Source organism: Eurypyga helias, unplaced genomic scaffold (genome assembly GCF_000690775.1).
Source record: "Eurypyga helias isolate BGI_N326 unplaced genomic scaffold, ASM69077v1 scaffold27299, whole genome shotgun sequence".
NCBI classification, from domain to species: domain Eukaryota; kingdom Metazoa; phylum Chordata; class Aves; order Eurypygiformes; family Eurypygidae; genus Eurypyga; species Eurypyga helias.
Window position 1 is genome coordinate 1 of NW_010273190.1, and position 7,936 is coordinate 7,936.

The following is a 7,936-nucleotide window of genomic DNA, read 5'->3' on the forward strand; positions in this document are numbered from 1 at the left end:
GATTCTATGATTCTATGACTGAATACCTCACTGCCTATGGAGTTGCTTCTACTCAGGATGCTTTTGCAGGATGACTGTGGGAAGTGGGAATATGAGTGGCACTGAACAGTTGCCTTCATCTGATTACCACTGCATGCTGCTGCTTTAAACTAGGCTGTTGGTTCTCCAACACATGTATTTCACAGGTAGAGAGACTGATGAGAAAGGGAGGTGACGTAGAGTGTGTAGTTTATGCTCTTTGAATCTAGTAACGTATTTTGAGGTGCACCAGTTTCTATTTTGGAGGATTTTGGTTAAGCATACAACTGCAGTTAAGTGTCTGTTAAATGGGAATTTGAAGCATTTTAGCTCACTCTGGCTTCAATTTTATTCAGCTCCAGCACCCGGGATGCAGAAATGCAGATTCTCTTCATGTCTCGTGCTTGACATAGTTGGGATAAGATTCTCAACAGTTGAGGCAGCCCAAGAGCTTTCTACTCTTCAGCTTTTGCTATAGACATCATTTCTAGTTGCACGTTGCAGAAGTCGCTTGTGGCTAGCAGGAGATAAAGTGGTACTACCCATTTCTATTCTATTCAGCAAAACAAACTCGAGGTTGCAATTCTGATTTGCCTTATACTTGTAGTCAGATTCAAGTTTGACGTGGGTATTTAAATCCCAGGGAATAGTGAACTGTCTGCGAGTGATTCTTAGTGAGAAGTTACTCTACAAAGACATACCTAAATTTTGCTTTCTTTAAGTCAGGGTTATTTTTATGCACTTGCCAGTACTGTACTGTCACGGTGGGTGTGCGCAGTGGGAAGCAGGCAGTCGTGCTGCAGGGGTTTATTATTTCTGGCTGGGAAAGGTGCCCATTTGCCACAATGGCTTCTTTAGTTTTTCACACCTCCTTTTCCCAGTTGCCAGCCTTGCGACACGCTACTTACCGTGGGCAGGTTCAGCTGTACCCTGCAGAAAGCTGCTTCTGCAGGTGGGGCGTACTGTGCCTTGCATGAATGGGTACACGGCGGGACGGACTTTAAATCGTTGAGCTGCCAGCAAACTCCTTCAGCGGCACCAGGGAAAGGGTTTTCAAGCAGCTGCCTTTGCAAAAACACTGTGAAACTCTGTAAGAAATAAGTTTTCCTATAACGAGGTGGAGGAGCCTCAGGATTTTCTTGAACAGAGAAGGCTGTAACCTCTCCCCGACATTTCCTGCTCCCTCAGAAAACAGAGCCAAGTACCTTCCAGTCTGTGAGCAGCACTTGCTAGCATTGTGCATCAGTGATTCCTGAAGCTTGAACAAACCTTAGACACACAAACTGGAATCCAAATCTCTCTGCTTATTCTGGCAATACTGTCTAGGATGCCTAGAACCAGGAGTTTGCCAGAGCGAGCTGTGACACTGAGTAAGCCAGACATACTGCTGCCATCTCGGTGCTCACACTGCAGGAGACAGCCAAGAGGAGCAGCAGCGGCTATTGGGGAACTGAAAGGGTGAGGGTACTGACAGTTTGTACCTGGAAGGCATCAGTGTGTTGCCCATATTTTTATATAACGAGGCTCAGCTCAAACCTTTTGAAGCCACCCTGCAGTCAGCAAGTGACAGGGACAGCCAGTCACAGCAGTTAAAATGGGTCTTTTGAGCTCTGTGTCCAGTAGTTAAAACCTGACACAGAAGCAGGAGTTGGGAAGCAAAGTATTAGGTTCAGGTAAAGCTGTTGGTGTTTGTGGAGCAGCTCCAGTATCTCGGGACATCTAGACACCAAGTAGTGGAAAAGCTTAATTTTTCTAGAATTCTAGACAAAATGTTTGACATACAAGAGAACAGTTTATCACCACCTTGCAGTCTCTCCTTTCCTCTCCCCCGGCCCTCATACTGCTCGTGGGGTTGAATGCTTCTCATCTTGTTTTTCGATGCCTGCACTAGGATGAAACAAGCCCTGTAAAACAGGCACACCCTGTAAATGCTGAAATAATCTAGCTCCAGTGCTGATGTTTGGGTTTCGTGAGGTGAAATCCATACCGAGAGTCTGTTGCTTACATGGAGAATGGCTGACCAAAGCAGGTTTGTCTGTTTATGCTACCAAGAACACACTCTCATGTCCTGCTCTTCTGTGTCATGCAGGACCTGGGTTCTCCGGCGATAGAAGAACAAGTTGATCAGCCTACAATAGATGATGAGACCGTGCTTATTGTTCCTTCTTCCCATGGTTTTATCCAGACGACGGATGATATCGACGGTGAATCAGTCCTGCCCCTGACAACTCTAACAGGTACAACTGTCCCTTCATGTGGGTGATGCTGGAGCTAGGATTCATTAAAGCGGTACGGCACTTTGGGGTTCCTGTAAACAATGCTTTATAGATCCTTGCTGTCCCTTAAATACTTTTCCGTGTCGTTGCTATGGAACTTTAAGCTAGTCAGTTACCCTGCTTGTGTCAGTGGAAGCGGAAGAAGTCCCACTTAACCTTGTGGGAGAAGCATCAGGACAGCAGCTGCGTCATCACTTGCTGAGCTGTTTCCATCACCCTTGACCCTTGAATTAGTACACGTAGGTTAATAAGTAACTCTTTCTCTAGTGTGCGTTTCTTCATGCCTGGTGCTTGAAATTCGTTTCTTAATCGAGAGAAGATCAGAGGCATCAGAAATGCACTTGATACCTCTCCTGGTGAGGGGCTGGGCTACTCAGGGTTTGCACAGCACTCACCTGGAAGGGCTTGCTAGCTTGTGCCAAGCTTCCCAATGCCAAGAGTCATCTCAGGCTTGGAAGCAGCACAAATACATTCTCCCACTTCTGCACGTTAACGAATACTCCTTTACAGAGGAAGGGAGTTCCCTGCAGAGCCATCTGAGGGTCAGCCCTGAGCCTGATAGAGTAATTCTCGTTGGATCCAAACGTGAGTCAGACCAGTTGCATCCATAGCAGCCACAAGTTACCTTGAGACTAGAAATTGTGAACTGATTGGTTTCATTTGAGTAACACTGATTAAAATGGTTAAAATTCCAGTCTGCAGTTTCTGTCTCGTAAGTGTGTATGCGGTACCTTTTTATGATGGCACAGTAACTAATCGTTCTGCTGTTCCATGTCTCCTGACAGATCCTATCCTACAGCATCACGGAGATGGGTCACACATTATTGGCTCAGCGTTGGGCAGTCCTGACTCGGAAGATTCGAAGGACGTTGAAGACTTAGTGAGCTGTCACTGAGAAGCAGTAGTCGTGTCCGTTTTCTATTGACCGTGTTTGCATTGTGAAATTAGTTACAACCCTGTGCCACATTTCCAAAGAAAGCAGTCAGTCCGTGTCTTCAAACAGAAACTTCCGGTTTGACGTGGCTACAGTGCACTTTCTCTGCTCAGGCTGTTTACCTCATTTGTAAAGGGTTACAGAGCAGCCAACTGAAGCCTGGTGTACTGCGTCTCAGCCAGGGTGTCTCCGTGTGGTGAAGAATCCCTGTTGCAGTGCTCACTGCTAGGATCCACGTGGTCAGCTCTCATCTGACTTGTTACTGGTGTGCTGAACCGCGCATCCAGAGAACTGGACAGAAGTCAAGGATTGTGGACTGTAGCCTCTCGGTGCCGCAGCAAGAAGTAGTTTGCACATGGTTCGTGAAGAGTGGGTGAGGATTCCTGCACTTACTGACTTTCGTAATACGTGGAGTAAGAGACTGTTACACTTCAGGAAGAATGTATTCCATCAAAGCCTTCAGGGAGCATGGGCAGCATCGTGAAGAAATGGTCTGTGTTCCCGTCTCATCTGGCTTGTTAGTACGTCTGCGGCACAGGACTGGACACAGATGCTTATGGGACTCGCCTGGTCTGCTTGTTCCTGAGGAGCCCGTTGCTGGCAACGGACAGAGCTCGGAAAGATCACTTGTGAAAAACTTTTTTTAATTATTTTTTATTTTCTTTTCTTTCATCACTACAGCAAGCTGTGTAAAAAGGGAAGGGCTATGAGAAAGGGAAGCTACTGGGACCCACCAGCCTCCCCCCACAAGCTTGTAACGTCTTTGGAGGTCGTCGTGAGTAGGCTGGAACAATGTCTCTCGCTGTTTACATGACACTACCAGCCACCTCTCCGGAGGTGATTTAGGCAGCAAGTCAGTAGATGTGGCGTGGTGAGGAGGGGACAGCGTCTTGGAGAAATAGCTCTGTGAGAATTTGGGCACAGGGCCTCGGGGGCACAGGAAGCCAGTTAATTCCTGCCTTCAAGGGTTTGAAACAGACACTAGGCTGAGCAGCAGCCTGTTAGCTAGGGATTGAGAGAAAAAGCTATAGAAACTAAAGACTCATGTATAAATTATTTTATTTATTTCTGTAATTAGCTCTTCATAATCAAGAGTTGGTCTTTTTCAGTCTGTGGTTTTGTTAATGTGAAAAATAAGTTGTAGTTTCAAATGGTTGCCTAGGGAACAGAAATAATTGTATATTCAGTTTAAACGAAATAAAGAGTATTTGTCTTACGTAACTGTAAGATGCCGTTTATTGATACTGCTACAGATCCTTGCAGTGCTGCAGTTTATTTGTGCAGTAATAAAAAAATGCAGGTTTTTTTCCAAAATGAAAAAGCTCGTGCCGTTCTGAAACATCAGTACAACTGGAATGTTCATTAAGTGCAACAGTAGCTCTTCAAAAAAAAGCAGAATGTCACATCTTATGGCAAGAATTCTCCCCAACAAGAGGGACATTACATATACATTTACATGAAAATCATGTACTGATTTATCCTTGCACAACCCACTTCTTTCCTCTCAGGCCGATTGTCCTCCCCTGGGTGTCTCACGGAGAGCCGAGAGCCGAGCTGGAAGCAGTCTGACACGGGAGCGTCGCCGCTGGGTGTTCCCAGTGTCCGTCATTTACCCACTTCATGGAAGTACAGGTTGGCACATATACATAACATGACAATAGAAAATAATATATAGTAAATCAGGTTCCTGAATTTAGGTTCCAGGTCTCCTTGTCGATACCAGTAGATCTAGAAGAGAGGAGGAGTTTGTATTACTTCAAAATGCCAGGTGGTCCTGAGGAAACTTTTTGTGGTAACTGAACTGCCAACTTCCGGACTTTAAAACAACCAGCCCCATCTGACCAGAGCACACCAGGCAGAGTCTGGCTCGTGTTCTTAACTTCAGGAAATACCTCTTGTTTCATGTTCTTAACATTAGGAAATACCACTTGTTTTCTTAGCATGCTTCTGGAACACACAGGAACTTGGTGTTTCTCCCCAAAGCAAGGCTGTTTGTTTGTTGGTTTGTGAAACTAGGGTACTGGGTTAGCTATGAAGACGTGGGTTGTCTTGTCAGCCTTGCTGAGGAGGGGAGGTGGGTTGGGGGGGTTTTACACACAAAACGAGCTCAACCCGGCTTAGGTCGAGCGCTACACAGTCTGTCTTGGGCAGAGTCACGGCTGCTGTGAACCAGAAACTGGTACTGACCAGGCAACGCAGAGCAACTTCCCAGTTTACCCAGCGGTGGGGGGCAGGACTCCGGGCTGCAGCCGTTCCAGGTGACAGCGGGAGGGAGGAGAACGCCCCAAGTACGAGAAGCTCCAGCACAGGAAGGAGCCACTCGTGTCCCTGCTCATGGCGGGGGCTTGGACTAGGTGATCTTTGAAGGTCCCCTCCAACCCAAACCATTCCATGAACTCTGACCTGCCAGCTCCCTTTGCCAACACTCGGGATGCTACAACAGTTGAGCAGAGGAACCTCTGCTACTACCCCGACAACGTGCCACCGGCCGTAGCTTCCTGCCCTGTAACTCATCCCCCATGCCAGAGGGTCCGGATTTCTGCAGGTGCCTGGCTGGCCCCAGTTTGGGTGTTCAGCTCCAGCTGCGCAATCCCCCTCTGCATTCCCATCTCCCTGCTCTGCTCCCTGCGTTCGTGTCTCTGCTGGCAGCTGGCACTGTCACAGAGGTGACGAGTCTGGCGTCACAGCTGCCCTGCAGAAGGCTGAGCCGCGCGTGCTCGGTGGTGAATAACGAGCCGGTTACCCCTTGTTCCTCAGCTTGTTTTAGGGAGGCGGGAAAGCTTTTCTAGGAGAGCGTAAAGAAGAAGGCGGCACCACATCAAGCAGCTTTTATTCCGATTTCATCCCCGGCCACAGGCCCAAAGGCCCGGGGGCAGACGTGGCGGTACTTACAAGGATGCCGGCAGAAATGCAACACAGGGAGATGCAGAAAGCAAAGAAGATATTCACAGGTTTCGGAGGTAGTTGCGGGAAGACGAAAGCACTGATTAGAGTGACCTGGATGGAGGAAAACAGAGATGAGGGTTTTCTGCTGCAACGAGAAGACGCTCGCCCCGCCGGCCGGCACACCGCAGCGCTTGCACCCAGCTCTTGGAACTCCCACCCCGGGAAGGGCTGGGGGGAAACGGAACATCCTGGTGGAAAAGCACTTTGACGGAACTGTGGACTCAGGAGGGGGGAATGATTCCGACACAGAAGCAAACACGTTCTCCCGGGGCGTCAGCCCTTTTGTCATCTCCCCCAGCCTCAGGTTCAGGACAATCTGCCCATGGATCTGGGACTTTTTATGGCATGGCCAGATCTTAAAACATGGCTTGAAGAAAAGTGTTTTCCTCTCCCAGTGTCCAGGTTCCAGCAGACCCCGAGGTGATGACCTGGGCCCCAAGCTGTTCCGCAGTGAAATTTCCCTGCCTGTTTTGGGGAGGAACTCTGGTGTTCACCCCGTCACCTAAGGGAGGCACAAAACACGGGATGGGATGCAGGATACTCACTACAAGCAGCAAGGACGTTAAGCCGCCGACAACCAGATTGATGACTCTGTCCTGAGGAAAAGAGAGGACAGTTAACACAAAAGCCAAACCCACACAAACCACCCCGGTAACGACCAGGCTGAGGGCAGCACCAGGACCCGTGTTATCCCCAGCACCATCCAGGCTCCCTGGCCAGCTCTGCCACGCAAGAAGGTTTTCCTTCCTCCGACTCCACGGATTTCAGAAGGTGGGACCGGCCTCGTGCACCAGGCTTGCTCATTGAAACTGGCTTCTTCGCTCCATCCAAATCGGTTACAGCTGTGCAAATCCTTTTGGGAAGTTCTTAAGAAGTGGGAGTGCAAAGACGGAGGGTGTCAGAAAACGCGTATTTTAGCCTCAGTACCTGAGAATTAACAGCTCGACAGTGTATCGGGGAATTTGTGGGCTGCCTCCAAGGACGTGAAGCGTTTCCCCCAACACCAGCTGACCTGAACATGCCTCAGGGTGGCCCTGCTCGGGCAGAGGGTTATCCCTGCCCCACTTCTTCCTGCTGCTCCCCATCAGTACAGAACACTTGGCTGGGAGGACACACCCTCTTTGCACCTGGGAAGCATCCCATGGGGTCAGCATCGCAATCCCATCCCAGACGGCGCCCGGGCAGGGACCGGCAGTGACACCGGGCTGCGTGACCGCGGGCTCAGCGGAGCGCCCGGGGCAGGACCCCGACCGTACTGATGCACTCGCTGGAGCGGGAAACAACTCGATGCAAAAGGAGAACATCCCCATCCCTCCGGGACACCGGCCTCCTCCTTTCACGGGGCTGCTCTGAACACAAACCTCCGTCGCCAGCGTCAGACTGGGAGGCACGCAGCAAGGTGTGACACCCCAGAAGGCTGGCTCCCCAGATAAAACGCTACAACAGCTACAGCAGAAATGATGTGCAGGAGAAGAAACCCAGAACTTCCATTAATTACGCTGAGAGTCAGTAAATAGGCACGGTTAAAGGAACGTGGGAGAAGAGTTGGAGCAGTGAAAGCATTGCCCAAGCCAGCAGGCAGGGTGATCACGGTTCCCCTCCACCTGGTCTTGCACCCTTCTTCCCTCCTAGCATTCCATTCCGGAAGGCGATTTATAGAGGGAGAGGCCATGAAGAAGTAATGCGGGGCAGGAGCAGAGGAGGAGGCAGGAGCCGAGGAGGCAGGAGCAGAGGAGGCGGGGGGAGAGGGCGCGGGAGGGGG

At 49.8% G+C, this 7,936-nt stretch overlaps 1 long non-coding RNA gene across 1 annotated transcript; it reads left to right on the top strand.

Moving 5' to 3' along the window:
• The first annotated feature begins 2,074 nt into the window (after window positions 1-2,074).
• On the top strand, window positions 2,075-4,449 carry LOC104515430. Its single transcript, XR_727942.1, has 2 exons — window positions 2,075-2,255; window positions 3,080-4,449. It is a non-coding gene; the product is annotated as an uncharacterized LOC104515430 (long non-coding RNA).
• The last annotated feature ends 3,487 nt before the right edge of the window (window positions 4,450-7,936 follow it).